At 43.6% G+C, this 20331-nt stretch overlaps 1 protein-coding gene across 1 annotated transcript in view; it reads left to right on the forward strand.

Annotated features, from left to right (window-relative positions):
• Positions 1 to 20331, forward strand: part of LOC118002001 (T-lymphoma invasion and metastasis-inducing protein 2-like) — a 198117-nt gene that overhangs the window by 7998 nt on the left and 169788 nt on the right. Inside the window, exon 2 of the mRNA XM_034992217.1 lies at positions 5251 to 5364. The gene's annotated coding sequence lies outside the window, so the exon portion shown is untranslated. The remainder of the gene's footprint in view (positions 1 to 5250; positions 5365 to 20331) is intronic.

A 20331-nucleotide genomic window follows, 5' to 3' on the forward strand; every position in this document is an offset into this window, starting at 1 on the left:
TTGTTCAAGAACTTTCTTCCAAGCTGCCTCACTGTCCAGGGTAGTGTACTGGGAGGAGCATCATCTTTGGAATCCGATCTGATTCAAATATTTTCTCCATCAACTGTTTTCGTAAATGTTCTGAACCTCAGCTTTCTCATCTGTAAAATGAGGGCAATAAAATCTCTGCCTTGAATTTAGTTGTGAGCTTGAAATGCTGTGAAGACTCGGCACCATACCTGGCGTATGTTAGGTCTTAAGTAAACTGTTAACCATTTTCCCCCCTTAGTCTGATAGCTGTGCAATTATCTTTCACATGATTAAGACTCTAAAATTAAAATCTGTCTTTAATGTCCTGGAAAAAAAAAAAAAAAGTCACAGCTTACTCCTTTTACCCACAACTCCATGCTCTTTTCCCCTGATGTTGTAGGTCAGCCTGAATAGTTTTCCACTGTGTTCTTCAGGGTTTGTTTCCAAGTCCCTCCTGTTTTCTGTCTCCGTTGCTGTTCTGCATCTTTATCCGAAGCTATGGTTGGCTGGATCTTTGTTCTCTATCCTGTTTTTGTACTATCCAGCCAACCATAGGAATTCTTTGTTTCTCCATTTTTCACTTTTAAGAAGTAAAGAGGCGATCTTTTTCTCCTGTCATAGGAGAAAGTAGAGCTTGATTTGGAGAATTTTCTCCTTTTGAGATTTGCTAAGTAAGGAGTATTAAAAAAAAAATCTTTTTACTGAATATAAAGAGCACAAATCATGTTGGGATCTTGGTGAATTTTCCCAAAACGAGCATAACTGAGTAATAAGGATTGTAGTAAATTTAAGGAAAGTCTCTAAGTGCTCCAGGCTTGATTAAGCCTTCTTGCCCTCGTCATCCTTCAGATTACCCACTTGTTGTGAGAAGCATTCCAGCTCCCTGGTGCCCTCTGACCCACCATCTGTTAGCTGGTTTTGTGTGGACTGGGTTTCACCTGCCCTCCCTCTCTTTTCTCTGAGATGGAAAGTGTGGGGTTAAAGAGACTAACACTTTGTTCTTGATGCCTCCTGCCTTCGAGGAGATGTCATAAAGAGAGAATGCCATATTTCCACTTTCCCTTAACCAGTCTTCCTTTGTGGCCAGCTGCAGATGGGATGCAAAATGCAGAGGAAATGCTGAGTGAAAAGTGACTGCCTTTTTTCCTTTGCTTTTTCCTGTCTGTTCAAAGCATTGAAGATGTTGAGTACGACAGTGCTGATTTAAGAAGCTAGTGTGAAACACACTGTGTTTATGATTAAGATTAAAAAACTAAACTTAGACTTTTTAAAATGAGGAGTAAGCGAGGGTGTTAGGGAATAGTGGATAGTTATATGGTCTATAGGGCAGAGGTCTGGAGGAAATGTACTTAAATTGAGGCAGAGGGGTGGAGGCTACCTTGTGACTTCCTGTTGGAGAAGGCTCTGGAATATTGGAATGTATGGGTTGCTTATCGATCTCCTGGAGAGTTGGGGTGGTGTGTTTACAGTAGCTGCAGTCGGAGGTTGGAGTTGACCTTGCCTTAATTATAATTCTTTCGTTATTATGTAATTTCCTAAATGTGATGAAAGATACCAGGGTTTTTTACTGCCATTCATGTAATGGGAAGAGATGGATTATACAGACATTCTGGTATAAATTAGAGATTTTTGAGAAGTGCTAATGCTCAATTTTTTCAGACCAAAGGCATCCCAGCTCCACTACTTAATAGTTGTGGGACCCAAAGGATTGTTGGGAGGATGTTGGAGGTAAGATATCTGCAGGACTTTATGAATTGTGTGATGGCATGTAATAGGGTGAGCTGTTACACTTCAGTGGCATTTCTACTCGTGTATTGAGCTCATATCTTCTCTACCTTCTCTCGCTTCCAGACCTCCGTGTCTCTCAGTTACTTGGGGCCATCGGGTAGAATTACCTTGTTTGTATTCTGCTGTTTGTTCTAGTTTTCAGTGCTATCTCTCTTGGTGGGTGATCCTGGTTGAGATGAAGGGGGGGATCTTGGGAGGTGGGGAGGTTTTGCATTCTTTGAGAGTAAGGAAGCTTTTTGAGAAACTACAAATTTAGAAGGGGATGCTAGAGGTAAAAGGCAAAACTGGGAAATAGACAGAGTCCGTCCAGGTGTGGTGGGGGGTCACGGGGCGAGGCAGTGGGTTGGGCTGACCGCCATGGCGCTCCTGCACCAAACAGTATCCTGACCCCCTTAGAAAGGGGAGAAATGCCACCGGCCTCTCTCCGTCCGCATGGCCAGAGCCCTGCCTCAGGGCAGGATGTCAGCATGCTTGTCTCTGTCATGAGGGTACTGGCTGCAGGAGAGGATGGCAGACCCCAACTCCTGTGACCTCCATTCTACTTCCTCCTCTGAATTGGGAGCGGTGGTGTGGGCCTGAGAACCTACCTTGGTGGCCGTGTTCAGGAGGTCCGACCTGGTGCTGCTGGGCCTCCTTCGGCAGTTTGTCTCTGAGCAGTATCAGCTGTGGGCATCTTTGCCTTGTCGCCAGAACAAATTGCTTCTGCCTTGGTAGCTTATCAGATGTGTTTTCAGTGATCTTGTCTCATCTTGTGTCTTAAAATGTGCCCTTTAATAGAATCCTATATTGTTGTTGGCTCTAACAACATAAAATTATTTTCTCTCCGTTCTGGAGGCTGTAAGTCCAAGATCAAGGTGCTGGAAGGTTTGGTTTCATCTGAGGCCACTGTCCTTGGCCTGCACAGTCACTTTCTTGCTGCCTCTTTACACGGTCGTCCTGCCGTACAGGCCCAGCCCTGGTGTCTCTCTCTGTGTCCTGATCTCTTCTTTCTTCTTCTTCTTTTTAAAATTTGCATCAAATTCTATTAAAATCAGTTCAGTTTTTTACGACATCCTTACAACAAAAAAATCAGTTCTGTATAATAAAGAATATTTCAGTCTAAAATGGAAATTTAGAAACTGACAGAAGGAGAAGCACTCTGTCCATCATCGTTAGCATAATTTTTAGAAGGGTAACTATATTAGTTATGTGTTTATAATTAATAAATTACCCCGTCACTTGGAGACTTACAGCAGTGGTTACGCTCCCCCAGCTTCTGTGGGGCAGGAGTCTGGGCTCAGCACGGCTGAGAGCCTGGGACTCAGGGTGTGTCATGAGGCTCCCGTCATCGTGGAGCTCACTCAGCGGGGTTGCTGCCAATGAGAATCGTGCTTTAAATGATGTAGGAAATATGTCTCTGTTCAGAGATCTTGTTGTAAACTGGGTACTAGTTTATAATCTTCTGTAAGCCTGCAGTTTGATATTGGGATTTGCTCAAAGATGGACATGCTTCTTAAAAAACATCTTTATTGAGGTATGTGGGTATACTTAAAAAATATGATTTTAATTCTGATCTTGTGAAGCCAATGAGAAGGAAAAACTTTGTTTGCAACCACTTACTCTCATGTGATTATATAGCCTTTGATGATACCGTAGCATTTTCTTAACTGAATAAATTCTTATGTCTTAATTTGATTCCTAAGCGTTTTATGTTTGTTATGCTAAATCTTTGAAAAAGATGAACTTTTTTTTTAAAGATTTTATTTATTTGAGAGAGAGAAAGAGAGAAAGCATGAGAGAGGGGAGGGTCAGAGGGAGAAGCAGACTCCCCACTAAGCAGGGAGCCCGACGTGGGATTCGATCCAGGGACCCTGGGATCATGACCTGAGCCGAAGGCAGACGCTTAACTGACTGAGCCACCCAGGTGCCCAAAATTGATGAACTTTGATAGCTAGAGCAAGGATCCTGAAACTGTGCTTCTCCGGAGATCTGGTTGGTGCCAGTCGAGGGGAGCAGGGTGTTTTTCTCTCTCTCTTTCTCAGACACTTACTATGGGTGTCTTGTGGTCTGTACTCTACAATTATGAGTTTAATTTACAAAGAGATATATACACACACACACACACAATCTTATATATGTAATGTGTAAAATAATCTGTTTACAGTATGCATAATTTTGGGGCACCTGGGTGGCTCAGTTGGTTAAGTGTCTGCCTTTGGCTCAGGTCATGATCCCGGGGTCCTGGGATTGAGCCCCGTGTTGGGAATCCCTCTCAGCAGGGAGCCTGCTTCTTCCTCTCCCTCTATCCCTCCCCCCCCAACTTGTGTATGCCCTCTCTCTCTCAAATAAATAAACAATATGTATAATATTTATTATGTATAGAATATACATATAGTCCTGTTATACAGACTATATAAAATTTAATTATATATAATTCTGTCTTAAATAATACATATTTCTTCTATATATAATTTTCTGTTATATATATTTTTTAGATCTATAACATGTAACCTATTTATATATAACCTATGTAGTCTCCTATTCTATGTGTATGTATATATATTCCAGTCTGAAATATAAGCTCCTGAAGAACAGATGTCCTAAGTCACTTTCATACCCGGTAGTACCTGGGATAGTAAGTTAAGGTTCATGGTACGTCCTCAGCAAACACTTAGAGATTTGATTGCAGTGATTCCTTTGATGAACGTTGTATTTCACAGCCATAGATTGTGGCGGGGGGCGGGGACTACAAATGTAGGTTCTCCAGGGGGCTCTCCTGGGATTAGTGGCATTTGGGAGGAACAAGGCTGGGATGTACCCTGAGTCGCCATATCTCTGGATTCCTGGCCTCTATGCTGCACGTCTCTCAGGGGCACCGTTCACATTTCACACTTGCTTCTCCTGAATTCCCCTCGCCCCAACACAAGAGGATTCGAGAGCATGAAGTAAGAGTGCTGTGTGAGGTGACAGGAACATTTTTGACTGTTGCGTCACAGCCAGCTTCCGGTCCCTCCTGGGGGCTGGTTCTGGAGGTGAGGCCCTCCTGGCGTGCCCTCAGCTGAAGTGCCCCTTTCCCCCTGACTGTAATGAGGTTGGACTGGAGCACTGTTATTAGCATTTCTGTGGTTTGTATAGTTTTTTTCCCTTTATGAAAAAGCCTTGATTTTGGTGACTGGGCTGTCTTGCTTTATTACTTTGAAGTTTTTCTTCTATTTTTACAGAAAGGCTACATAATGCTGCTCCTTAATGGGGATAATGGTGGTTCTTGGGGTCTTCCCAGGGTCTGTGAGCTCAGGTAGAGGTTGTCCAGGCTGAGCGTGGAGCTCAGCACAGTCAAATTCAAAAAGAAAAACTTCTGGAAAGAATGAGATGAAGAGTTTATAGGGAGCCGTAGTAGATAACGTCTTAGTTTGGCTGCTATAACAAAGTTACCGTAACTGGGTGTCTTAAACAGCAAACATCTGTTTCTCCTAGTTCTGGAGGCTGGAAGTCCAAAATCAAAGCACAAGCGAACGTGGTGTCTGGTGAGAGCCTGCTTCCTGGTTCAGAGACAGCCATCTTGTCCCTGCATCCTCACGTGGTGGAAGGGTGAGTGGGTTCTCGGGGGCCTCTTTTGTAAGAGTACTAGTGCCATTCATGAGGGCTCCACCCTCATAACCTGTGCACCTCCCAAAGGCCTTGCCTCCTAATAACATCCCATTGGGGGTAGGGATTTCAACAGATCAGTTTGGGGAGCCACCAACATTCATTTGCCCTTGTCCCCCCACCCCCAAATTCATGTCCTTCTCAAATGCAAAACATATTCATTCGTCTGAACAGCCCCCAAAATCTGAAGTCATTCCAGCACCAGTTTTAAAGGTCCAAAGTCTCCTCTAAATCTCATCTAAATCAGGTGTGAGGGAGACTTAAGGTACCATTCGTCCTGAGGCAGATTCCTCTCCAGCTGTGAACCTGGGAAAGCAAACAAGTACCAACCTGCATTTTCAACACTTTGTTAGGAATTACTTCAGCTAAATATCCAGTTTCATCACTCCCAAGTTTAACCTTCCACAAAACACTGGAACACCAGTGCAAGTCAGCTAAGTTCTTTGACACTTCACGGCAAGGATTGCCTTTCCTCTTGTTTCCAGTAACCTCCTCACTTCCATCTGAGACCTCATCACAATGCCTGTTACCATCCATATTTCTACACACGCTCTGCTCATGATTACTTAAGTATTCTTGAAGAAAATGGAAGCTTTCTCTCTCGGTCCTTTCAGGCTGGTTATAACAAAATACCACAGACTGAGTAGCTCATAAACAACAGAAATTTCTCACAGTTCTCGAGGCTGGACCTCCAAGATTAGGGTGTCTGCATGGTCAGGTGAGGGCCTTCTTCCAGGTGGCTAAGTTCTTGTATCTTCACCTGGCAGAAGGGTGTAGTGAGCTCTCTGTGCTGTCTTCTGTAAGGGCACTAATCTTGTGCATGAGGGCTCCTCCCTCATGACCTAATCACCTTCCAGAAGTCCCACCTGTGACTGCTATCACTTGGCAGATTGGGGTTTCAGCATATGAATTTTGGGGGGGACACAAACATTGAGACCACACCACTTTCTGTATAGCTCTTTTCTGAGTCCTCCCCAGAATCCTCCTTAATGGTCCTCACATGGTAGTATGGGGTTTTTCTAGTATGTACCTCCGAACTCTTCCAGCCCCTACCTGTTACCCAGTGCCAAAGCCACTTCCTCATGCTTAGGTATTTGTACAGCAGCATTCCGCTTCTCGGTACCAATTTCTTAGTCTGTTCAGGCTGCTATAACAAAAATACTATAAATTTTTGGTTACGATTGTTAAACTGTATGATTTATAATTTTGTTAAACTCTTTGTTTAAGCATGGCACAAACATTTATTTCTCATCATTCTGGAGGCTGGAAATTCCAAGATCAGAGCACCAGAGGGTTCTGGGAGAGCCTGCTTCCTGGTTTTTAGGCAACTGTCTTCTGTGTTCTCACATGGCAGGAGGGGAAAGGGAGCTCTCTGGGGCCTCTTTTGTTAAGAGCACTAATCCCATTCGTGAGGGCTCCACCTTCCTAACCTATTCACCTACCCAAACATCACCTCCTAATACCCACATTAGGGGTTAAGATTTCAACATATGAATGGGGGGAGGAGGGCACAAACATTCAGTCCAGAGCAGATGGTCTTAAAAGGCCTTTGAGTTCGGGCGCCTGGGTGGCTCAGTTGGTTAAGCGACTGCCTTCAGCTCAGGTCATGATCCTGGAGTCCGGGGATCGAGTCCCGCATCAGGCTCCCTGCTTGGTGGGGAGTCTGCTTCTCCTTCTGACCCTCCCCCCCTCTCATGTGCTCTCTCTCTCTCTCAAATAAATAAATAAAATCTTAAAAAAAAAAAAAAAAAAAAAGGCCTTTGAGTTCTACTTTTTACCCTAAAGTGTTGCTGTTTGCTTAGCACTCCTGTTCCTGGGCTCTGTATTCATGTATTTGATGTGCTAGGACAGCAGAATGTAATGGCTGAGAACTTGGGTCCCTAAATTCTACAGTGCTGGTGTGAATTCCAGCTCATCAGTTCCCCATCTCTGTGATTTGCAGCAAAGTACTTTAGCTATTTCAAACCTCAGGTTTTCTCATCCTTAAACAGGGGCTACTAATTGTGTCCATAGCATTATTGTAAGAATTAAAGGAGACTATGTAAAGCATTGAGTACGATGCTTGGAACCCAACGAAATCCCAGTACGATAGTTCTTGTCACAGTTACAGAACCAAAGACCTATTCTTTAAGAATAAAGTCAAACCTAGTTATTGTTTATAAGCAAGGTCAGTTTCTGCTTTTCCACTTCTAGGTCTAGGTTTCTCCCTGTCTTGCAGCATATTTACCATAAGTGGGTTCAGCAAGCTGGAATGGGGCTTCCAAAACATTGAGCAAGAGACTTATATCCCCCTAGCCAAAGGACTAGAAAATGTACAAATGGCCAATAAGCATATAAAATGATCCTCAGTATCGCTAATAAAAAACACAATGTTAAGTACCACTTCACACTCATCAGAATGGCTGTTTCCAAAAGGTTTCCCCAAAACAAAAAAAACAGAAAATAATAAATGTTGGTAAAGATGTGGAGAAATTGGAACCCTTCGGCTGCACTATTGGTTGGATTGTAAAATGGTGTAAATCACTATGGAAAACATTATGGTGGTTCTTAAAAAATTAAGAATAGAGTAACCACACAATCCAGCAATTCCACTTTTGGGTATATACTCAAAAGAATTGAGAGCAGGGATTCAAACAGGTATTTGTAGCATATTCAGAACAGCATTATTCACAATGGCCAAAATGTGGAAGCAACGCAATTGTCCATGGACAGATGAATGTAAACAAAAGTGGTAAAGAGAAGGTGGTATATACAAACAATGGAATATTATTCAGCCTTCAAAAGGAAGGAAATTCTGACATATGCTGCGACGTGGATGAACTTTTGAGGACCTCATGCTAAGTGAAATAAGCCAGTCACAAAACAGTGTATGTTTTACCACTTAACACCATTACAGGAGATACTTGGAGTAGTTAGATTCACAGAGATAGAAAATAGAATGGTAGTTGCCCAGGGCTGGGGGCGGAGGGGGAATGGAGAGTTAGTGTTTAATGAGCATGGAGTTTCAGTTCTGTAAGATGAAAATGTTCTGGAGACAGATGGTGGTGATGACTGTACATGGGTGTGAATTTTCATAATGCCAATGAGTTGTGCACTTAATGGTTAAAATGGCAAATTTTGTTACGTATATTTTACCATAATTAAACATATAAATTTTGGGGCACCTGGGTGGCTCGGGTAAGCATCTGCGTTCAACTCAGGTCATGATGTTGGGGTCCTGGGATTGAGCCCCGTGTTGGGCTCTGTGCTCAGTGGTAAGTCGTCTTCTAGGTGTTTCTCCCTATCTTGCAGCATTTGTCTCTCATCCCTGCTCATGTGCATGCGCGCGTGCTCTCTCTCAAATAAAATCTTTAAAATATATATATATGTATATATTTTTAAGAAAGTCATTTCCCCTGTACACAGTTTTACCATAGGGAGTTAAATTAACATATACTGAGTTTTCAGCTTCTAAGAGTAATGTTTTGGTCAGTCCTCCAAAATAGTTAAAAAAAAATTTTTTTTTTAAGATTTTATTTATTTATTTGACAGAGACACAGCGAGAGAGGGACCACAAGTGGGGAGTGGGAGAGGGAGAAGCAGGCTCTCTGCTGAGTAGGGAGCCTGATGGCGGAGCTTGATCCCAGGACGCTGGGATCATGACATAAGCCGAAGGCAGATGCTTAACGAGTGAGCCACCCAGGCGCCCCATTATCAAAAAAGTTTTGATTGCCAGAATTTTTTCCATCCTTTTTAGCAATAATGAAGTGCCCCTCCCCACCCCTTACTCTGCCCTCCCCCCAGCCTGACAAGTAAGAAACTACTTCAAGTCTTGCTTGGGCCATGTCTTGAAGACAAAATCCTGATGCTATGGTGGCATCTTGAGGATTGTGTTACTTCCTTTGCCTCCCCTGACATTTCCAGAAGCTGTTGGATAACGAGGTAAAGTATTTGAGAAGTGGAATGTAGGTCCAGGAGGATCCAGATTCTGTTGGGCCTCAAGCTCATACAATTTGGGGTTCTCTTAAAAAGAAGAACACTTTTTTTTCCTCTAATTTCTAATAGAACGCCTGCTGTGAACACACTTCGGGGTCCTTCCCAGGACCTCGAAGGATCCCTGAAGCTTAAGCTTCCTTAGTTTAATGTATCTTGTCTCTGTTCCAAAAGGAGAGGCAGAAGAAAGGAACTGCTTGGAGCAAACTGCTTACTTCCTCTGAGCTTTATTCTCTGAAGCAAAAAGATCTGGAAAAATGTGTTACATTCAGAAGACTGACAGATAAGTTGGGAAGCTGTGGGGGATGGAAAATGGTTTATGCAGTTGAATCTTACTCTAGTCCATGTTTAATTTAACCATTTTTCTAAATTTCAATTTGGCAATAATTTGTACTGTAATTTAGCATTATGAAGTGACCTTTGACCCAAACCAATTAATTTTGAATTTCTCGCCTGGATTGTTGCATTATAAAATTGTAGAGGCATCTTCTGAGAAATTGTGTAAAATTTCCATGATAATTATGACCTTGAGGCATTCCCATGTCAGAGAAGATGCATCATCTTCTCTTCTTTGTCTGGTAATTACTTTCTCCTCCTCCCCCCCCCCCCCATTCATCTTCATATCTGTTTCCTTACTTAGAAAAATACTTCATCAATCAGAGATTAGAATAATCTCATTACCTATGGGAATTCCTCAGTGTCAGTTAAGCCTTTGATGGAGCTGTTAGGGAGCCTTTGTCATTGAAAGCATCGCTTAGTGACCAGATGGACTCATTGGGAGCAACTTGCAGAATGTCAGGCAGGGAGACATTTAATGAGCCGTGACGCGTGCGGAGTAAGCAATAGTGCAATTCTGGTTTTCTTGTTGCTTTGTTTTACTTCCAATAATAGCATAAATTCATTTTTTTTTGCATGACAAATAGAACTTTCAGAAATAATATATACTTACTTCCTGTCATGAAAATGGAGGGAAAAATCATAGACCACATTCCTTTTTTGTAGCAGAGTTCTTGATGAGGAGGGAGTGCGAGGTCCTTGTGATGCCTAATGGAGCCAGGGCAGCTGTGGTTCAGACTTTTCAGCTCAGCCAGATCCCGTACTTTTAGAAGTCGATTTCAGCATACAGATTGCCTGTTGTTCAGATGCCAGTTGGGCACTGGGATGTATTTGCCAAACTCATTTTCACATCTTGGACAAAACTAAAATTTGGATCCTAAATTAAAGGTGAAAAACAAGGTCTCTAAGCCAATTAAACGCTATTATCACTCAAGTAGGGATTTTATCCTGTGTCGGGCCACTTGAACGATAGAAAATGATTGGAAAAAAACTTAGTTTTTTTCCTCTCCCCCCAGAGATTTTGGGGAAACTTTATAAAACTCATTTATGTTTGTGGTGAATTAAGGTCTCCTCTGCTTATTTTAGACTCTGGAAAGATGAGATTAAAAGGAGTTCAAAATCTGTTCTTTTACATGTAGTAACCATTTCCATTGGATTGAATTTAGCCAAATTATTTTTGGCTTGATCTGCATTCCAAAGAAAAAGGGTGTGGTGGAAAAAAAATGATACTGAGAATGAGTAAAACAAGGAGGAATTTTGTATTGTTCTGAGTTTCTGGTTAGTGGAGGAAGAAAGACTTTTTTTAAAAAAAAATACTTTGCATGTTCATTTCTCAGCTTTGATTTGGTCCGTTAAATCTTTTCAAATCTGTGCCTTAAGGTTCTAGACTTCATTACTAGTGGATACTTAGTGTATAGACACTCTTTAGTTTAAATTCTTAAACCACTTCAATTAAAATATGAGCAGTAAGGTTTGTTTTAAAACGTACCTTCTCTGTACGTTTTCCTTCTTCATTGGAGCTATTCGTGCTGCCTGCTGGGTGTGATGTTAGTCCTAATTAGGTCAGTTTGGAAATTCTTATTTTTAGCACGAGAGGAAAATAAATGGTGTACTGCCACCAACCTGCTTTCAAATGAGCAAATTGTCTCAGTTGAAACAGTTTTGTATTGGAATTTTTGGCAGATTGGCCGGGAGCCAGTGTTATGGCTTTCTTCTACTTTTCCCTAGACTTTTTATCTACAGTGCTTATTCACTGGGGGAGGAAAGCCTTTCCTGGGGCCTCCCAGAGGGTGTGGGCTCCTCCTCCATCCTGTTTCAGGCGGCTGTCCTCCCAGCCACGGCACACTTTGCATCTGGGACCCTCTTAGCCGCTGCCAGGATCCCACTGGTTAACCTAATTCAGCAGGGAACTTAAGGATGTCACTGATCTTTTTAGCTCCCTTATCCCTTCATTACCTGAATTATATAAGAGTTGTAATAATTACATCACCTATGAGGTGCCGGTTGCTGTATCCAGGTTCTTGCATAATTTTTTTTTCTTTCAAGTGGGCTGCATGCCCCGTGAGGGGCTTGAATTCACCACCCTGAGGTCAAGGGTGGCATGCCCTACCGACTTAGCCAGCCATGTGCCCCTCCTCGTATAATTTTGTTTCGGCCTTACTAAGCGGGGGAAGCATCATCCTCTATTATACACGTGAGGAAAGCCAGATTCTGGCAATATTAGAGACTTAGGATCACGTGGATGGGAAGAGGCAGAAAGTGGATTTACGCACAGGTTCGGCGGCCTGCTCTTCCCCATGCCCTCTGAGGCCTTCCACAGAGCCAGAGGGGCTTTTGGAGACCTTCCTGTCCAATGGTTTTCAGCACTAGATCTGTGAGTCGCCTGGGCAATTTAAGATGAATTTCCTTGGTTTCATCTCAGGCCGGCTAGTCTGAATCTCTGGGGGTGGGACCCTAGGCCTGTGTGTTGTAGGGGTCCTGGGGTGATTCCGCTGTGCAGAGGGCAGGAACACCGAGGGGGGTCAGAGGAAGGAGATGCATAACATTCCCTTGGTTTTCAGGGAGTCTGAAGCCCAGCAACCTCTAGCAGGTCAGTCAGCTAGTTAGTGACAAGCCGGGACTTGACCCAAGATCTTTTGGCAGCCCTCTGGTCTCTTCCTGTTCTCGTTCCAAATCCTGACAATGGAGTCTGGCTGGGTACAGGAAACATAGGAGAGGCTCACTTCATCTTTGGTTTCTGAAGTGCCTGAGGGGGCCATGTTGCAGAGCCCCCTCTGATGGGAGGAGGAACAGGGGTGATGTGGCCTTCCTGTAAGTGGGTCTTCATTCACCGGCCTGCAGTGGGGCCCTTTCAGCTTGTGGCTCAGGACTTTGGTCAGTTGGGTGGGGCGGGGGGGGGGGGGGGCTGTCTTCATGCTCTGATGTTTTGCTCCCTCCCCTTAACAGCTTGCTGAAACTCATCTTGACTGGATGTAGGACCTCTGGATATATTTTCCCTGGCTCTTAACTTTTTGTTCTGTAATGTTTCTCAATATTTTCTTCCAGTTCCCAGCCTTGGGATTTAGCTTGGTTCATTTTATTTCTCAAATCCATTGAGGTTTCTTTTCAGAAATTTCAAATTTATTTTTTTCCTCCTGTTGAGAACTTTTTTCCTCTGATGGCTTCTTTCCCATAGCAGCCTGGTCTTGCTTTGTGGACACACTATTATTTCCGATCTGTCTTAAGATACTTACTAGAAGTTTTAAAAAAGTTTTCTTCTGTTCTACAAATTAGGCTTCTTCTGGGGCCAATTCTGTTTGTTCATTACAGCCCTTTCTTTCATGTTCTGGCTTTTCCTCAGATAACTTGTGATCTTCACTTGCTGGTGGTGGGTTTTGATGAATGCACTCCATTGATAAGCTGAGAAAATTGGCTTTGATCTTCTCTGCAGGTGTAGAGACAGCTTACAAAATAGGCCTCTTGTAAAGTCGCAGGCAGACCCTGTTTCCCTCCATAATTGTCAAAGAAAGGGGGGGTGGTGCCTGTAAGTGCGTCTTACCCCTCGGGGGGCTGCCTTTTCTTTTCTTTTTTTCTTTTTTTTTAAAGATTTTATTTATTTGAGAGAGAGAATGAGAGAGAGAGAGAGAGCATGAGAGGGGGGAGGGTCAGAGAGAGAGGCAGACTCCCTGATGAACAGGGAGCCCGACGTGGGACTCGATCCCGGGACTCCAGGATCATGACCTGAGCCGAAGGCAGTCGCTTAACCAACTGAGCCACCCAGGCGCCCGGGGCTGCCTTTTCTGATGTGGAGGTTCCAAACAGCCTCTTACTCCTCGCCCACATGTACACTGGGATTTCCCCTGGACATAGTGCCCATTTTCTTGCTTTTAATCGATGGGTTCAACCCTCTGCTGTGGCTCCCAGCCCTGAACCGTCTGTTTTTGTGGGAAGGAAAAGGGGAAGGAGATGGCAGGGGAGGGGCATGGAGGGCTCAGCCCTAATGCGTTTAGTTCTCTAGTCCATCTGCCCTCCCCCACCCAGTGCCCACTCCTGCCCCTTATCTTTGCTCCTGACCAGGACTCCATGGAAGGATAGTGCTTGCCTCCAGAAGCACAGATCTCTGCTTTTCCTGTTTCCAGCACTGCTATTTATTGGGCTTGCTTACTTTCTTTAAAAGAATTTTTTTGCTGGGGCGCCTGGGTGGCTCAGTTGTTAAGCGTCTGCCTTCAGCTCAGGTCATGATCCCAGGGTCCTGGGATCGAGCCCCACATCGGGCTCCCTGCTCTGCGAGAAGCCTGCTTCTCCCTCTCCCTCTCCCCCTGCTTGTGTTCCCTCTCTCGCTGTCTCTTTCTGTCAAATAAATAAATAAAATCTTAAAAAAAAATTTTTTTTTTTTGTTGCTGTCATTCTCAGACTGGCCTGGAGAGAGGCAGCCTTCGCTTCTCTTGCCTCCTAGAGGTGGAAGCCCGACAGACAAGAGGACTAGCGTGTAGGGCGTCTGTTCTGGGTTGTGCCCTAAGCGGCCCCTTGATGTCCTGCAGGGCAGTCCCCTCTTCTCGGTGCTAGCTGCTGGCCCGGGATGCTTGCCTCTGCCACTGGGATTGTGAGTTGTTATACTCCTGTTCCTGTTGGAGATGCAGGGTGAGGGGGGCCATGGCGGGAGGAATGGCAGGCGGCTGCGGGGTGTGTCCGTGGAGATGTTTTCCGGTCAGTTGTGTGAAGCCTGTGTGGGCAAGGAAAGGGGAGGGAGGGAGGGGCAGAGGTGGGCTCCACGTTTCAGATCTGGCCTGGGGCTGGTGGCCCGCGTCTTCACCTTTCGCTTTTGTACCGGCCAGCTTCCCAGGTGATGCTTATCCCCCCTCAGCTCCTTGTCCCCAGGTTCATCCAGCAGCCGGACTTCCAGCACCCACAGGCCTTCCTGCCCCAAACCTGAGCCAGGGAGGAGGAGAAGTCCCAGCGCCACACAGCCTGGCCCTTGTCCCCTTCCGTCCGTCTGTCCTCCTGAGAAACCCGTGGATAGGAAGCAGAGTTTGAAGAGCATTAGAGAGGGCACGTCCCTCCTAAGGCCAAGTAGAGAGGCATGTGGGCAGGGCTTCCCCGCTTCGGTTCCAGAAGGGACGCGCTCCCTCGGTCAGGGTTCAGGCCGTGCAGGTGACCAGGTCACACCAGCGGTAGGGTGGCTGAGCCATGGCAATTTCACGGTTCTGGTTTGTGACTTACTGCTGACCTTAGCAGTGAGAGATTTGGAGCAGACGATACACGGAGAAGAAAAGGGCAGAGGAACACACAAGGCTGCCGGGAACAGTGTGGCTGTGGCCGTGGCCGGGAAGGGCGAGGAGTAAGAGGCAAGGCAGGGTTCTGTCGTTCTGGGTGAAGGAGTCAGAAGTGGGCTTGTGGCACTGGGGGCACAAGGGCGAGGGAGCTGGGGTGACTCCGAAGGTCCCGGTGTCTTTGGGAAGGTGCATAAAGACTGTGGGAGAGTTTGGCCGAGACGCTGCAGGATGTTTTTATAGTGCTGTAAATGGTGCAACAGACACATTAACTCAGCAGTGCTTGAACAGAAAGATCTCGGAATCTTCAGTCCAACTTGGCTCCTTGTTTGAGCACAAAACCAGAGACTGTGTTACCATCCTGACCTGGCTGCCAGGCACCATCTGTGAACTCAGGGCAAGGCCTTGACCTCCGGAGGTTCTTGGCTGCGAGCGCGGCCAGGACCGGGCTTCTATACTCTTCTGACCCCGAGAGCTCAGCCGTAAGGTAGGCTCCCACCTGGAGGCGGGAGGAGGCCTGGGTTGGGACGGTCTTCACAGCAGGCTGCTTCTACAGCTAGTTCATCTCCTACCTGGACTTGGTTGAAGTCTTAAAAAAAAAGTTAGGTCATGGAATATGGGTTAATCTTTGCGTCTTCTGAATTTCTGCCTGCTTAGCTGCCAAGCTTGCTCATTAGCAATGGGCTATTAGTGCTGTGATTGTTGTTGGGTTTGGCCTTGGCTGGAAAGTTCGTCTGACTTTATTTGCAGTGGAGTCTCGGCATGTCTGGTGTATTAGCAGCAGCTGACCTTGTTCTGAGTGTACATTTTAACTGCTCTTCTAACTCCCAGTTTTATAATTGGTTCACTTCTTATCAGAATAGTTCTACTCTGAAATAATAGCAGTCTGTAGACAAAGAGCATTAATTAAAAAAAACTGGTGTGTTGGGTTGGAAAGGAAATTAACAGTAGTTGACTTCAGGGCAAAGCAAGGTACTTTCATTTAAGATTTTCTTTTTAAGTGACAAAAAATCCAGTGTGTCAGAAAAAGCATGTGGCAGTTATAGGGAAAACTGTTTTTAAATATACGTCACAGTAAGAAAAATAACACTGCGAGAGTGTTTTATTGGGGTAAAAGCAGAGTAGTTGTTGATAGTTTTAGCAGTAACACTTTCTCAACTCACTGCTTAGGCTTTCTCTGAAGCAAATGGTCTCCAGGAGAGAATACGAAGACTGGAGAGTCTGGTGCCAAAGATGAAGTCTGGGCAGACGACCCCAGCGAAGCTACGGGTCCATGGTGGAAAGGGGGAGCTTTGTGGGGGCCTTGTACCGCAGGAAGTAGTCCCCACTTAGACTCCCCATCCTGGCCAGTGATGGAGCAAATGCTATGTGCTGCTTTGTTCTTTCTAATCCTTTTTACAATTCAAGTTAGCTTTTATTCTCCACATCTATTTTCCTTAGAGAAGGAAAGAATCTCGCCCAAGGGCAAAAATGCACTATTAATAATGAGTAAGCCAGAGTTGAGACCCAAGTGCACCTGGTTCCAAAGCATGCATTCTTCCTGCTAGAACCATTGTGTTTCCTCTAAGTCTACTGGCAAGATGTTTTTGGCCTAAAATGCCGCCTTCTTCAGCTATGATTCTTTTCGATCGAATGATTTCTGAAACCTCATCTCTTTCAAAAGACCTTAGCAAACTGATTTAAAATGAGGTGGCAATTTCCCCCATACTGTTCTATTTAAAGATGTAGCCCTCACACCTCATTTAGCACTTGCCACAGTGGAAAGTAGATTTACTCTTTTAACTTGTTACCTGTGGTTTGTGTGGGGAGGAGGGGCATGGGAGGACAATGTATGATTAACTATTTAGTGCTCCTATACAGAATAAATTAAGATGCCAAAAAAAAAAATGCAGAATATAATCTTTCTTTCTGTTGTGATTTTACTTTTACTTGTATTATTTTACTTGTACCATAAACATAATACTAGTGATTGATTTATATTTCAGTGGCAAGATAATATTTCACATTAATATGCCATTTACAATAATGTAGGTTACTCGATCTATTGATTGGTTGTAGAACTTTTAAATATTCTAATTATCTACTGATTGCACGTAATAAACACTGAAGTTTTAAGGATTATGGAATTGATAGTGTGATATGCAACATAGGAAAATCTCTATTCTCCATGATCTGATTAGCCATAAACTCTATGATGGAAGTAAATTGTAGGAAATATTCTGTAAGTTCCCTAAGTGCTGGGATTGTGTTTGTTTTATTGACTGCTGTAAATTTAGTAGCTAGCAGAGTGATGTTATTAATATTTGTTGAATTATTAATGTATGTTGGATGTGTATATAAACGAGTTACAGAAATTTATTTCAAAAAGTGAAAACCAGAATATATCGTCATATTGCAAATCCATCTTCTGTATCTTTTATGGTATAATAGAATAAAAATGGGTTGCTGTCATGACATTGGGCATCCAAAGTACTGAAATGTTAAGGAAATATTATTTATGCTTAGGAAGTTCAGATGACAAGAATACTATATAATGATCAAGATATTACTCTAAAGTCTGTGTATAATGCGAGAGAGAAAAGTGGGGGGAAGGGGGAGAGCTGAAAAGAGAGAGAGAGAGGGAGGAAGCAGATATGGTAAGTTGGTGATACTTGGAGAAACTGGATATCTGGATGAGAGGGATGTGGGAATTCTTTATTCTTGAAACTTTTTTTTTTTTTAAAGATTTTATTTATTTATTTGACAGAGACAGCGAGAGCAGGAACACAAGCAGGGGGAGTGGGAGAGGGAGAAGCAGGCTTCCCGCTGAACAGGGAGCCCGATGTGGGACTCGATCCCAGGACTCCGGGATCATGACCTGAGCCGAAGGCAGCCGCTTAATGACTGAGCCACCCAGGCGCCCCTATTCTTGAAACTTTTATGTAGACGTGAAACTGTTTCAAAACAGTCACTACAAGAACATATTACTATATATTTTGTCATTAGTGGAATACTAACAAGTTTGACAATATTTACAGATAAAAAATGGTCATCCTGCTTAGAAACAGGGGGAAGTCATTTCTTTTTGAACGTTAAACTGTAAAACAGCTTATGGGAGATTAGAGCAGAGATGTGCAGAATCACTTGGTAGAGACAGAAAGGTCTGGAAGGTCTGAGTACGTAACCTAACGCTAGTGATGCATCCGGTGATCTTTGAACATTTATGTTTCATTGGCCAGGAACGGTTTGGGAGGTTAGATATGCAGGGTCATATAGCCTGATAGCATTAAAATTTCTTTTTATTCAGCTAACCCCCCTTCTTTTGTGTCCAAGTTGAGACACTCTCCTGATTGTGATTTATCACCCCCTGTTTATCTGCTGTACCAGTCCTGCTACTGCAGATACCCTGCTGTGCTGGAGAGATAAATCCTTCATCATCAGTTTAAAGGCTGTTGGTTTCTGAGCTCAGTTATGTGCTTCCTCCTATGGGAGGCACTCCCACTTTCTGTGTACTGGCAAGATTTGATGCTCTAACCTTCTAAGCTACAGCCATACTCTGGTGTGGGGGAATTCACTAAGATGATGGGGTCTGAGGAGGCCTCTTGGTGAAAGCCAGTTGGGCTTTCCCAGCAATATTCTGATTTTTTTTGCTTATTCCTTTTGACTTATTCAACCAAGACTTAATATTCAAGGGACAAAAAAATAATTAGAAGCTGAGTAATGAATGTAGATAGTATTCACTTCCACCAATTCCTCTCTTTTCATCAGCTGTGGATATTAGGAAGCTAGTAAATTAAAGACTGGCTTTGGACAGGTGAAATCACAGGCACAAACAGCAGAAACAACAGGAGATTCACACAGAGAAACAGTTTTCTCTGAAGATGAGCTCCTGATCATAAATTGTAAACAGCATGAAGAAAGAATCCACTCAAAGAGGCAAAAAAACACCACAGTCAGAAGTATTTGTATCCTAAGAATTTAAGATACTAACGAAATCTGCAGGGAAATATGAAATCAGTTAGAACTAATTGTTAAGAATAAAAATAATAGGGGGCACCTGGGTGGCTCAGTCGGTTAGGCATCCCACTCTTGATTTTGGCTCAGGTCATGATCTCAGGGTTGTGAGATCAAGCCCTGTGTTGGGCTCCTCGCTGAGTGTGGAGCGGGCTTATGATTCTCTCTCTCCCTCTGCCCCCTTTCCCTGTGTTCACGCTCACTCTTTCAATAAAAAAAAAAAAAAGTAATAGTACATTATGAAATGAGAATAGAAATACTTGAAAAGGAATCAAATAGAACTTGTAGAAATATTACATACTTACTGCAGTTAAAAACTCAGTAGTCCGGGTGCCTGGGTGGCTCAGTCAGTTGAACATCCGACTCTTGATTTAGGCTCAGATCATGATCTCAGGGTCATGGGATCGAGCCCTGTGTAGGGCTCCGTGCTGAGTGTGGAGCCTACTTGAGATTCTCTCTCCCTCCCTCCCTCCCTCCCCCTCTGCTCCTGCTCTAAACAGACAAACAACTTCACAGTAGTCCATTAATAGCAGATGAGGCAAAGTGGAGGAGAGATCTAGTGAATGTAGAGAGAGATCTGAGATAATTACTCAAAATGTAGCAAAGAGTGAGAAAGAGATTGGAAACATGCAAGTTATTGAGAGACTTGCAGACAGAATAAGGTAGTCCAAGATGTCTAATAAGAGTCTAGAAGACTAGAATAAAATTGGAAAGAGCCAATATTAAAAAAGATAATAGCAGATAGTGTTTTCAGAACGAATGAAGGGCCCATTCTAATATTGGGAGAATCACATTGAAACATGGGCTGGAAAAACAAAGCAAATGTACACATAAGTTATACAAAACTGTGGAACTCCAGATTTGAAGGGAAATAAGAGAATCCTGCAGGAAAAAAATAAGTTATTTACAAAGACAGCAGTTCTAGACAATAGGCTTCTCATTGGCAATAAGAGGACAGAAGTTAATGGAATAATACTTTGAACTTCCACGTGGGTATCTATACTCAGTTAAATTGTCACTTGAGAGGGAGGGCAGGACATCTTCAGATTCATGGAGAAAGAGCAGGCTTACCACATACAAACCTAAATTGGATTAAATTTAATTGGAATTAAAAGGAAGAAATGGAATGTAAAATGCCTTGATGAGCAAAGACTTTGGGGAACATGTATACATTTTAACAAGCATTGAAAGGCATCCCACTGTTGATTTTGAAAAATTGATTTTTAGGGTGATTAAAACAAGGTAGATCTAAAATAATAGACAATTAGTAACATTGAAGATGGTAATGAGGATACTGGAGCTGAAGTGTTTTAAGGTCCATGTATTGTTTAGAGGAAGATAAAGGTACTGATCACTTTTC

The sequence above is a fragment of the Mirounga leonina genome, unplaced genomic scaffold, assembly GCF_011800145.1.
Source record: "Mirounga leonina isolate KUSES-001 unplaced genomic scaffold, KU_Mleo_1.0 Mir_56, whole genome shotgun sequence".
Taxonomy (NCBI): domain Eukaryota; kingdom Metazoa; phylum Chordata; class Mammalia; order Carnivora; family Phocidae; genus Mirounga; species Mirounga leonina.